Below are 14,119 nucleotides of genomic sequence, written 5' to 3'. Positions count from 1 at the left end.
TCATGTTTCACAACATCTTTCCGAGAGGAAGGAGACCAGAATTGTAAGAATATTCCAAAAGTGGCCTAATCAATGTCCTGTACAGCCACAACATAATCTCCCAATTCCTGTACTCAATACTCTGACCAATAAAGGAAAGCATACCAAACCCCTTCTTCACTACCCTGTCTACCTGCGACTCTACTTTCAATGAGCTACCAGCCTGAAGTCTTAGGTCTCTTTGTTCAGCAACACTCCCTAGGATCTTACCATTAAGTGTATAAGTTTTGCTAAGATGTGCTTTCCCAAAATGCAGCGCCTCACATTTTTCTAAATTGAACACCATCTGCCACTCCTCAGCCCAGTGGCCCATCTGATAAAGATCCTGTTGTAATTGAAGTAACCTTCTTTGCTGTCCACTGCATCTCCAATGGTGTCATCTTATTAACTATTATTAACTTATTAACTATGCTCACATCCAAATCATTTGTATAAATGATGAAAAGTAGTGGAGCCAGCACTGATCCTTGTGTTACTCCACTGGTCTTAGGCCTCCAGTCTGAAAAACAATTCTCCACCACCACCCTCTGTCTCCTATCTTTGAGCTAATTCTGTATCCAAATGGATAGTTCTCCTTTTATTCCATGAGATTTAACCTTGCCAACCAATCTCCCATGGGGAACCTTGTCAAACACCTTACTGAAGTCTATATAGATTGTGTCCACTGCTCTGCCCTCATCAATCCTCTTTGTTACTTCCACAAAAAACTGAGTCAAGATTGAGAGATATGATTTCCCATGCACAAAGCCGTATTGACTATTCCTAATCAGTCCTTGCCTTTCCAAATACATGTACATCATATCCATCAGGATTCCCTCTAATCACTTGCCCACCACCAACATCAGTCTCACTGGTCTATAGTTCCCTGGCTCGTCTTTACCACCTTTCTTAAATAGTTGCACCACTTTAGCCAATCTCCAGTCTTCCAGCACCTCACCTGTGACTTTTGATACAAATATCTTAGCAAGGGGCCCAGCAATCACTTCCCTAGCTTCCCACAGAGTTCTAGGGTACACCTAATCATGTTCTGGTGATTTATCCACATTTATGCATTTCAAGACATCCAGCACTTCCTCCTCTGTAATATGGACATTTTTCAAGATGTCACCATCTATTTCCCTACATTCTATATCTTCCATGTCCTTTTCCACAGTAAAGACTGAAGCAAAGTACTTGTTCAGTATTTCTCCCATCTACTGTATCCCCACACAAAGACCACCTTGCTGATCTTTGAAGGGTCCTATTCTCTCCCTAGTTAGCTTTTTTTCCTTAACGTATTCGTAAAAACCTTTTGGATTCTCCTTAACTCTATTTGCCAAAGCTATCTCATTCCCCTTTTTAACCACCTGATTTCCCTCTTAAGTAAATTCCTACTGCCTTTGTACTTTTCTAAGGATTCACTCGATCTATCCTGTCTATACCTGACGTATGCTTCTTTCTTCTTCTTAACCAACCCTCAATTTCTTTAGTCATCCAGCATTCCCTACACCTACCAGCCTTTGCTTTCACCCTTACAGGAATACACTGTCTCTTCTCTCACGTTATCTCATTTCTGAAGGCTTCCCATTTTCTAGCTACCCCTTTACCTGCGAACATCTGTCCCGATCAGTCTTTGAAAGTTCTTGCCTAATAAATTCAAAATTAGCCTTTCGCCAATTCAGAACTTCAACTTTTAGATCTGGTCTAACCTTTTCTATCACTATTTTAAAACTAATAGAATTATGGTCACTGGCCCCAAAGTGCTCCCCACTGACACATCAGTCAGTGCCCTGCCTTATTTCCCAAGAGTAGGTCAAGTTTTGCACCTTCTCTAGTAGGTACATCCACATACTGAATCAGAAAATTTTCTTGTACACACTTAACAAATTCTTCTCCATCTAACCCATAACACTGTGGCAGTCCCAGTCTATGGTTGGCAAGTTAAAATCCCCTACCATAACCACCCTATTATTCTTATAGATAGCTGAGATCTCCTTACAAGTTTGTTTCTCAATTTCCCTCTGACTATTAGGGGGTCTATAATACAGTCCCAATAAGGTGATCATCCCTTTCTTATTTCTCAGTTCCACCCAGGAATGTCCTCCCTCAATACTGCTATAATGTTATCCTTTATCAAAAACGCCACTCCCCCTCCTTTCTTGCCTCCCTTTCTATCCTTCCTGTAGCATTTGTATCCTGGAACATTAAGCTGCCAGTTCTGTCCATCCTGAGCCACGTTCCTGAATAGCTACTAATGGCGACTTTGGAGCAAGCTATCATATTGAGCTGGAAGCAGACAATGAAAAGATGCTTAGGAAAATTTTGGAGATAAGAACAACCTTACCACAAGAGACCAACAGATTTTATCCATTTTCTAACGTATTCTCCAGACTGCTGTGTCAAGCCAACATAAAGAGTAGAGTTCCCAAGAGATACCATGTGAATCAATATCAGTTAATATCAATATAACTACTATGGAGTGTTTAACATGTGCACTGGCTGTGTCTATGAGGAAAAAATGCTGCATCCATAAAAATATAGGACACTGCCAGAAACTGTGCAGAGTTAGGTCACCATTTCAGAGTAGACAAGATGGTTGTGACGACACCCAGAAAGTGCTCAACACAGCTAACCAATCGCCACTGGAAGAGATACTGACTGAATTCCCAAGGGAACTGGGTGATTTGATTGACTTGAGCTTGACAGAACTCATTTATGTCCATGGATGTTTTATTGATTTTAAGTTTGATACAAGGGCAAATTTAGCTGACTAATCAGATCAAATATTAGAGTTGAAAAATCAAAAGTTATCGTTGACTGAAAAAAAAAACCAAATGGCACAGTAGATAATCTAAATCTAAATATAATTCTCAACATTAAAATAAGTGTTTCAATTAACATAAAAGTTATCAGTTATTAGAGAGTGTATGCATAATTCAAAATTGGGAAATATCACTTCTAAATTAGAAAGTGTGTTTTGCCTTTTGTAATCTTATTCAAAAGGTCAAAGAACTAGAACAACACAGCGATAAAAGCTTCTTTTAGCTGGCATATTCTAAATTGTTTACAGGATTAGATAAATTTAATTCTTAATACAATAAAACATCAAGGAAAAATACTATTCTAATCTCTCCAAACCTAAGATTCTGAATCCCTCAATGAATTAAGTTCAGAAGCAACTTGAGGAAATTATCAAAATGGGCATAATTTCTCTGGTGATCAAACCAACAGGGTAATATTTAGGCATGGCTATTTTACCCAAACTTTGGAAGTCTACCATTGTATGTGTTGACCTCACATACCCCACATGTTAATAGGGAGGGAAATCCACCCTGTCTCTTTATAGCAGTTGAGAATTTAGCCAAATTGGCTAAGAATTGAGTCTTCGTAACAAGTTTGATGCTCACAGTAGTCTCTGGCAAGTGCTGTTTGATGATCAACAAAGACTGTTTGATACATTTATTACTCCATTTGGAAAATCTTCTTCAACAGACCACCATTTGGGATTGCTACAATCCCGTAGATGTTTCAACGGGTTATGTCCAATATATTACAATGTTTCGAAGGTGTTATGCTTTGGATCAGAGATCTATTGATATATATGAAATGATCAAGGAATTTTGCCAGATGGTTCATGCACTCTTAAAATACCTACAGGTCAAAGAGTTTACCTCAACAAGTGTAAATTTTCCAGGTACTATAATCACTTCCACACATTGTTACACAAATATGATATGGCTGGACCCACATATAAATAAAGATTATTAAGAACTTTCCATCTCCAAGATAGTTTCATGACCTGGAAAATACTTTGGGGTTCTGTAAATCAGTTAGCAAAGAGTTTGCCTCAATTGACAACTATGACTGAACTACTTGGATAACTCCTCAAGATGCAAGGATGGTTTTTTTTTAGATTACTTTTTACAGTGTGGAAACAGGCCCTTCGGCCCAACAAGTCCACACCAACCCGCCGAAGCGCAACCCACCCATGCCCCTACATTTACCCTTTACCTAACACTATGGGCAATTTAGCATGGCCAATTCACCTGACCCGCACATCTTTGGACTGTGGGAGGAAACCGGAGCACCCGGAGGAAACCCACGCAGACACGGGGAGAACGTGCAAACTCCACACAGTCAGTTGCCTGAGGCGGGAGTTGAACCCAGGTCTCTGGCGCTGTGAGGCAGTAGTGCTAACCACTGTGCCACCGTGTTGCCCCAATGGTGTTGGGACTCATATCAGGAAGCTGCTTTCCAAAAGATCAAGTACATGCTGATGACCACTGATGGCCTCATCTGCCTCAAATCATTCTTTCCTATTATCATTGCTGCAGACATATCAGCTATGAGCATATGGGCTGTGTTCTTTCAGGAGTAAGAAGATGGTATCAAAAACAATCATATTATGCTTTCAGGGCATTGTCAGACATGGAGCTGTGAAGTATAGTTATAGAAAATTAGATTCTCTCATTCACATTGGCATGAAGAAAAATGTTTTTTCAGAGCACAAACTTGGCCTGAAAGTTTTCAGAGATGGTCCAAAACTCATTGGTCTCCCTTTTAGACAAGAAAAACAAAATTGATTATGATGCCTCGAGATAGTTGATGACGTTTGCATAGAATATCAAATATGTACAGGAGAAGCAACAAATGGCAGCAGGCACACTGTCCGGTATGGCCATTAAAAGTCTTACAGCATCTGAGGAGGAATTGATTGATGAAGTTGAAACGTATGTAACCCAAAACCAGGTCAGTCTACTACAACTGGAGCAAAACGAGGACTAAGAATTTATCCCTATCCGTTAGTATTGTCAGAAGTTGCACCAAAGCCCACTGAGTTGGGCATGATGGCCTACTTCAAGCATTGACGGCATTTCAAGGTCTACTATGACTTGCTGATGTTTGATGAAAGACTAGTCAAGATTTGTGTAAAGATTTGTAGCTCGGGTGCCAGTTGTCATGGTTGTGGACAAGTTCACCAAACTGGAAGTTGATTTGCAGACATTTTGTCCCTTGCCTAGGTAACATCTTCAGTGCTTTGGAGGCTCCTGTGAAGTGCTGCTGTGCTGTGTCTTCTGGAATTTAGTTGGTTCTGTTTCTGCTGCTTCCAGTTGCCAGTTCAGGTAGTTCGGCACTCATCCACAGACTCTCAATAAGCACATTGATCTAGACCCAAAATATCAGCCACTACAACGAACTACTGGAACCGGCAACTGGAAGCAGCAGAAACAGAAGCAACTAAGTTCACTGCAGCATCACATCAATGTGAAGGTATACCAGGGACTGATGGGGATGACCTAGTACACAGCAAGGGCTCAATTCTCGGTGTGGTGGCCAGGAAGCTTGAACCAAGTTAAGGACCTCAGAGCTGAATGTGAAACTTATGCTGTTTATGGGTATGAGCAGTGAGAGACACTAATCCTCACCTTCCCATGCAACAGTGTAAATGATCCAAACTGACCTATCTGTGTGTGGCATATAGTCTTTACTTATTGTTTCCATTGTGGGCAGAGATAAAATTGTTCTACCTTTTCAATCACAGCCGTTGTCAGGATCTTGTGTGAAATCTTTGATGCATGGGATTTCTGATATAGTCATTGTCCGACAATGAACTATAATTTGGCTATATATCGAAGGAATGACTATAAATGGAAGCAGTCTTTTTCAGTCAGTTTGCAGCTACATCCAGTTTTCAGTTAAAGCTGAGTGAAGGTCCAAGCAGTCAAAATCCCTGATGGTTACACCAACTTGTAAAACTACAGATCCAGTGTGGCTTATCACAATCAGAATTTCCACCTTAGCACAAATTGCTGTGGGCAGAGACTTTGTCTATATTTAAGGCTGACATAGATTCTTGATCAGTAGGGGAATCAAAGGATTATGGATAAAAAGGAGGAAAGTGGATACCAGGAATATCAGATCAGCCATGATCCTATTGAATGGAGACAAAAGAAAAACTACAGATGCTGGAATCCAAGGGAAATAGACAGGAGGCTGGAAGAACACAGCAAGCCAGGCACATCATGAGGTGGAGAAGTCAACATTTTGGGCGTAATCTTTTTAATGGAGTTACAAACCAAGTTTCTACCACTGCAGTCTCTTCAAAGGATGCCCGCCTTGAAAAAGTTCTCTACCTCCCTCAGATGTGCACTCAGTGATTCCCCTTCTCACTGCCACAGTGCCGTGACGTCTTCAGCACTCATGATCCCAATGAATGACAGAACAGGCTCAAGGGGCTGAATGGCCTACACTTGTTTCTATTTCTAATGGTTTTATCGAATTACTGATCAATAGAAAACTGAAGACTTAACTCCCATATCATACAAAAGCTGTTAGCCACAGAGCTGAGTCCACAGAACAATTATAATGTTTTAAGTGGGAGTGATCTTACTGGGAACAGTTGGTTGCCAACTTTAACAAGCATCACTTGAGCCAAGGACAACAAGTACATAAAGAGACCTGACAGGAATGGATCCATTGTTCAAAAGTTAATAGACCAACAATTGCATATTGACCATATAGCTCATGGATGACTACAGAGGATCCACTGGAATCTTGTGTCATGCAGAATTGTTGTCCACTCATACTTGACTTGATTTTAAGGTGAACTCAAATGAGGGACATCATGATGCCAATGGTTCACACGTTTACAAAGGTGAAGAGCTGAATCAATGTTAACAGTCCTGAAATCCAAGACCCACCAATCTTTCAAATCCAAAGAGAACATGCTTTGGCTGCACAGTGGCTCAGTGGTTAGCACTGCTGCCTCACAGCGCCAGGTTTGATTCCAGTCTCCGGCAACTGTCTGTGTGGAGTTTGCACATTCTCCCTGTGTCTGCATGGATTTTTACCGAGTGCTCCAGTTTCCTCCACAATCCAAAGCTGTGCTGATTAGGTGAATACAAAAGTTCCCATAGTGTTCAGGAATGTATAGGTTAGGTGCGTTCGTCAGGAGTTCATGCAGCATATAGGGTAGGGGAATGGATCTGGGTGGGTTACTCTTTAGAGGGTCGGTGTGGACTTGTTGGGTTGAATGGCCTGTTTCCACCATGGCCTGATGGGATTCTAAATCAAAAATTGTGAAAACTCTAGGCCAGCTGAATTTGTAAATTCAGAACTCACCCTCTGACAGTGCAGCATCTCCTCTGTGCTGATCCTTTGACAGTGTAGCACCTCCTTTGTACTGACACTCTGACAGTGCAGAATCACCACTGTACTGATCCTTTGACAGTACAGCACCTCCTCTGTACTGACGCACTGACAGTGTAGCACCACCTCTGTACTGACTCTCTGACAGTACAGCAACTCCTCTGTGCTGGCTCTCTGACAGTGCAGCACCTCCTCCGTGCTGACACTCTGACAGTGCAGCATCACCTCTGTGCTGACCCTGAGACAGTGCAGCGCCTCCTCTGTGCCTGACCCTGTGACAGTGCAGCACCTCCTCTGTGCTAACCCTTTGACAGTGCAGCACCTCCTCTGTGCTAACCCTCTGAGAGTGCAGCATCGCCTCTGTGCTGACCCACTGATGGTTCAGCACCTCCTCTGTGCGTACCCTCTGACAGTGTAGCACCTCATCTGTGCTGACCCTATGACAGTGCAGCACCTCCTCTGTTCTGACGCTCTGACAGTACAGCACTTACTCTGTGCTAACCCTCTGACAGATCAGCACCTCCTCTGTGCTTAGCCTCTGACAGTGCATCACCACATCTGCGCTTACCCTCTGATAGTTCAGCACATCCTCTATGCTAACTCTTTGACACTGCAGCACCTCCTCTGTGCTGACCCTCTGAGAGTGCAGCACCTCCTCTGTGCTGACCCACGGACAGTTCAGCACTTCCTCTGTGTGTGCCTACTCTCTGACAGTGCAGCACATCCCCCGTGCTGACGCTCTGACAGTACAGCACCTCCTCTGTGCTGACCCTCTCACAGTGCAGCACCTCCTCTGTGCTAACCCTTTGACAGAGCAGCACCTCCTCTGTGCCTACCCTCTGACAGTGCAGCACCTCCTCTGTGCTGACGCTCTGACAGTGCAGCACCTCCTCTGTGCTGACGCTCTGACAGTACAGCACCTCCTCTGTGCTAACCCTTTGACAGAGCAGCACGTCCTCTGTGCTGAACCTCCGACAGTTCTGCACTTACTCTGTGCTAACCCTCTGACAGGTCAGCACCTCCTCTGTGCTTACCCTCTGACAGTGCAGCACCTCCTCTGTGCTGACCCTCTGACAGTGCAGCACCTCCTGTGTGCTGACGCTCTGACAGTACAGCACTTCCTCTGTGCTAACCCTTTGACAGAGAGCACCTCCTCTGTGCCTACCCTCTGACAGTGCAGCACCTCCTCTGTGCTGACCCTCTCACAGTGCAGCACCTCCTCTGTGCTGACGCTCTGACAGTGCAGCACCTCCTCTGTGCTGACCCTCTGACAGTTCTGCATTTGCTCTGTGCTAACCCTCTGACAGTGCAGCACCTCCTCTGTGCTTACCATCTGATAGTGCATCACCTCTTCTGTACTGACCCTGTGACAGTCCAGCACCTCCTCTGTACTGACTCTCTGACAGTACAGCACCTCCTCCGTGCTGACCCTCTGACAGTGCAGCACTGCCTCTGTGCTTACTGTCTGACAGTGCAGCACCTCCTCTGTACTGACCCAATGACAGTCCAACACCTCCTCTGTACTGACTCTCTGACTGTACAGTGCCTCCTCTGTACTGACTCTCTGACAATACAGCACCTGCTCCATGCTGATTCTCTGACAGTTCAGCACCTCCTCTATGCTGACACTCTGACAGTACAATACATCCTCTGTGCTGACCCTCTGACAGTGCAGCACCTCCTCTGTACTGACCCAATGACAGTGCAACATCTCCTCCGTACCGACTCTCTGACTGTACAGTGCCTCCTCTGTACTGACTCTCTGACAGTACAGCACCTCCTCCGTGCTGACCCTCTGACAGTGCAGCACCGCCTCTGTGCTGACCCTTTGACAATGCACCAACACTTCTGAACTGAACCTCTGACAGTGCAGCACCTACTCTGTGCTGACCCTGTGACAGTGCAGCATCTCCTCTGTGCTGACCCTCCGACAATGCGATAATTTCCTCTGTGCTAACCCTCTGACAGTGCAGCACCGCCTCTGTGCTTACCCTTTGACAATTCCTTTCTGTTGACCCTCTAACAGTGCAGCACCTCCTCTGTACAGACCCTCTGACAGCACAGCACCTCCTCGGTGCTAGCCCTTTGACACAGCAGCACCTCTCCTGTGCTGACCCTCTGACAGTGCAGCACGTCCTCTGTACTGACCCCCTGCCTGTGCAGCACCTCCTCTGTACTGACTCTCTGACAGTGCAGCACCGTCTCTGTGCTGACCCTTTGACAATGCACCAACACATCTGAGCTGAACCTCTGACAGTGCAGCACCTTCTCTGTGCTTACCCTCTGATAGTTCAGCACCTCTTTTACGCTAACCCTTTGACAGTGCAGCACCTCCTCTGTGCTAACTCTTTGACACTGCAGCACCTCCTCTGTGCTGACCCTCTGAGAGTGCAGCATCTCCTCTGTGCTGACCCTTTGACAATGCACCAACACATCTGAGCTCAACCTCTGACAGTGCAGCACCTTTTCTGTGCAGACCCTCTGACAGTGCAGCACCTCCTCTGCGCTAACCTGATGATAATAAGCATCTCCTCTGTGCTGAACCTTTGACAGTGCAGCACCTTCTCTGTGCTTACCCTCTGATAGTTCAGCACCTCTCCTATGCTAACCCTTTGACAGTGCAGCACCTTCTCTGTGCTTACCCTCTGATAGTTCAGCAACTCTTCTATGCTAACCCTTTGACAGTGCTGCACCTCCTCTGTGCTAACTCTTTGACACTGCAGCACCTCCTCTGTGCTGACCCACTGAGAGTGCAGCACCTCCTCTGTGCTGACCCTCTGACAGTGCAGCACCCCCTCTGTGCTGACCCACTGACAGTGCAGCACCTCCTCTGTGATGACCCTCTGACAGTGCAGCACCTTCTCTGTGCTGACCCACTGACAGTGCAACACCTCCTCTGTGCTGACTGTCTAACTGTGCAGCACCTCCTCTGTGCTAACCCATTGACAGAGCATCACCTCCTCCGTGCTGACCCTCTGACAGTGCAGCATCACCTCTGTGCTGACCCTTTGACAATGCACCAACACATCTGAGCTGAACCTCTGACAGTGCAGCACCTTTTCTGTGCAGACCCTCTGACAGTGCAGCACCTCCTCTGCGCTAACCTGATGATAATAAGCACCTCCTCTGTGCTGAACCTTTGACAGTGCAGCACCTTCTCTGCGCTTACCCTCTGATAGTTCAGCACTGCTTCTATGCTAACCCTTTGACAGTGCAGCACCTCCTCTGTGCAAACTCTTTGACACTGCATCACCTCCTCTATGCTGACCCTCTGAGAGTGCAGCATCTCCTCTGAGCTGCCGCTCTGACAGTACAGCACTTCCTCTGAGCTGAACCTCTGACAGTGCAGCACCTACTCTGTGCTGACCCTGTGACAGTGCAGCATCTCCTCTGTGCTGACCCTATGATAATCACCTCCTCTGTGCTGAACCTTTGACAGTGCAGCACCTTCTCTGTGCTTACTCTCTGATAGTTCAGCACCTCTTCTATGCTAACCCTTTGACAGTGTAGCACGTCCTCTGTGCTAACACTTTGACACTGCAGCACCCCCTCTGTGCTGACCCACTGAGAGTGCAGCATCTCCTTTGTGCTGACCCTCTGACAGTGCAGCACCTCCTCTATGCTGACTCACTGACAGTTCAGCACCTCCCCTGTGCCTACTCTCTGATAGTGCAGCACCTTATTTGTGCTGACCCTCTCACAGTGCAGCACCTCCTCTGTGCTGACACTCTGACAGTACAGCACTTCCCCTGTGCTAACCCTTTGACAGACTGTCACCTCCTCTGTACTGACCCTCTGACCGTTCAGCCCCGCCTCTGTGCTGACTCTCTGACAGTGCAGCACCTCCTCTATGCTGACACTCTGACAGTACAGTATGTCCTATGTGCTGACCCTCTGACAGTGCAGCACCGCTTCTGTGCTGACCCTTTGACAATGCACCAACACCTCTGAGCTAAACCTCTGAAAGTGCAGCACGTCCTCTGTGCTTGCCCTCTGACATTTCAGCACCTCCTCTGTACTCACACTCTGATTGTGCTGCACCTCCGCTCTGCTGACCCTCTGACAATGCAACACTTCCTCTGTGCTAACCCTCTGACAGTGCAGCACCGCCCCAGTGCTGACCCTCTGACAGTTCAGCACCTCCTCTGTGCTGACCCTTTGACAATGCAACACTTCCTCTGTGCTAACCCTCTGACAGTGCTGCACCTCCTCTGTGCAGACCCTCTGACAGTTCAGCACCTAATCTGTGCTGACCCATTGACAATGCAGCACTTCCTCTGTGCTGACCCTCTGACAATGCAACACCTCCTCAGTGCTAACCCTTTGACACTGCAGCACCTCCCCTGTGCTGACCCTTTGACAATGCAACACTTCCTCTGTGCAGACCCTCTGACAGTGTAGCATGTCCTCTGTGCTGACCATTTGACAATGGAGCATTTCCTCTGTGCTGAATCTCTGACAGTGCTGCACCTCCTCTGTGCAGACCCTCTGACCGTGTAGCACCGCCTTGGTGCTAACCCTTTGACAGTGCAGCACCTCCCTGTGCTGACCCTCTGACAGTTCAGCACCTCCTCAGTGCTTACCCTCTGACAATGCAGCACCTCCTCTGTGCTTTCCCTCTGACAGTGCAGCACCTCCTCTGTGCTAACCCTTTGACAGTGCAGCATCTCCTCTGTGCTGACCCTGTGACACTGCGGCACCTACTCTGTGCTGAATCGTTGACAGTGCAGCACATTCTCTGTGCTGACCCACTGACAGTTCCGCACCTCCTCTGTGCTGACTCTCTGACAGTTCAGCACCACTTCTGTGCTAAGCCTTTGACAGTGGAGCATCTCTTCTGTGCTGATCCTGTGACAATGCAGCACCTCCTCTTTGCTCAACCTTTGACAGTGCAGCACCTTTTCTGCGCTGATGCTCTGACAGTTCTGCACTTACTCTGTGCTGACCCTCTGACAGTGCAACATTATCTCTGTACAGATCCTCTCACACTGTGCCACTATCATAATCTATCCTCTCTGCTCACCCTTTGACAGTGCCTCAGCTCCTCGGTGCTGACCCTCTGATGGTGCAACACCTCCTCTGTGCAGACACTCTGACCGTGCAGCATCTCCTCTGTGCTGACCCTTTGACTGTGCAGCACCTCCTCTGTGCTGTTGCTCTGATAGTTCTGCACATACTCTGTGCTGACCCTCTGACAGTGCAGCACCTCCTCTGTGCTGACCCTCTGACAGTACATCACCTCCTCAGTGCCAACCCTCTGATAGAACTGCACCTCCTCTGGGCTGACCCTGTGACAGTGCAGCAACTCCTCTGTACTGACTCTCTGACAGTGCAGCGCCTCCTCTGTGCTGCCTGTCTGACAGTATAGTACCTCCTCCGTGCTGATCCTCTGACAGTGCAGCACCTCCTCTGTGCTGATCCTGACTGTGCAGCACCTCCTCTGTGCTGACGCTCTGATAGTTCTGCACTTACTCTGTGCTAACCCGCTGACAGGTCAGCACCTTTTCTGTGCTGATCCCCTGACAGTGCAGCACCTCCTCTGTGCTAACCCTTTGACAGTGCAGCATCTCCTCTGTGCTGACCCTGTGACCCAGCAGCACCTACTCTGTTCGGAGCCTTTGACAGTGCAGCACCTTCTCTGTGCTGACCCACTGACAGTTTAGCACCTCCTCTGTGCTAACCCTCTGACAGCATGGCATCTCCTCTGTGCTGACCTTATGACAATTAGCACCTCCTCTGTGCTAAACCTTTGGCAGTGCAGCACCATCTCTGTGCTTATCCTCTGATAGTTCAGCACCTCCTTCATGCTTGCCCTTTGAGGGTGCAACATCTCCTCTATGCTGACACTCTGACAGTACAGTACATCCTCTGTGTTGACCCTCTGACAGTTAAGCACCTCCTCTGTACTGACCCCCTGACAGTACAGCATCTATTCTGTGCTGACCCTGTGATTCTGCGACACCTACTCTGTGCTAACCCTCTGACAGTGCAGCATCTCCTCTGTGCTGACCCTTTGACAATGCAACACTTCCTCTGTGCTAACCCTCTGACAGTGTAGCACCGCCTCTGTGCAGACTCTCTGACAGTTCAGCACCTCCAAGGTGCTAACCCTTTGACAGTGCAACACCTTCCCTCTGCTAACCCTCTGACAGTTCAGCACCTACTCTGTGCTGACATTGTGACAATGCAGCACCTCCTCTCTGCTGACCCTCTAACAGTGCAGCACCTCCTCTGTGCAGACCCTCTGACAGCACAGCACCTCCTCTGTGCTGATACTTTGACAATGAAGCACGCCCTCTGTGCTGACCCTAGGAGAGTGCAGCACCTCCTCTGTGCTGACTCACTGGCAGTTCAGCACCTCCTCTGCGCTAACCCTTTAACAGAGCAGCACCTCCTCTGTGCTTACCATCTGACAGTGCATCACCCCCTGACAGTGCAGCATCTCCTCTGTGCTGACCCAATGACAGTCCAGCACCTCCTCTGTACTGACTCTCTGACAGTGCAGTGCCTCCTCTGTACTGACTCTCTGTCAGTACAGCACTTCCTTCGTGCTGACCCTATGACAGTTCAGCATCTCCTCTGTGTGGACCCTCTGACAGTGCAGTACGTCCTCTGTGCTGACCGTCTGACAGTGCAGGCACCTCCTCTGTACTGACCCCGCTGACAGTGCAGCACCTCCTCTGTGTGCACCTTCTCTGTGCTGACCCACTGACAGTTCAGCACCTCCGCTGTGCTTACACTCTGACTGTGCTGAACCTCCTCTCTGCTGACTATTTGACAATGCAATACTTCCTCTGTGCTGACCGTCTAACAGTTCAACACCTCCTCTGTGCTAACCCTTTGACAATGCAACACTTCCTCTGTGCTAACCCTCTGACAGTGCAGCACTGCTTCTGTGCTTACCCTTTGACAGTGCACCAACTCGTTTGTGCTGAACCTCTGACAGTGCAGC

Source organism: Hemiscyllium ocellatum, chromosome 6, assembly GCF_020745735.1.
Source record: "Hemiscyllium ocellatum isolate sHemOce1 chromosome 6, sHemOce1.pat.X.cur, whole genome shotgun sequence".
NCBI lineage: Eukaryota > Metazoa > Chordata > Chondrichthyes > Orectolobiformes > Hemiscylliidae > Hemiscyllium > Hemiscyllium ocellatum.
The sequence above is the reverse complement of the archived record's forward strand: the minus strand, read 5'-3'. Positions refer to the sequence as shown.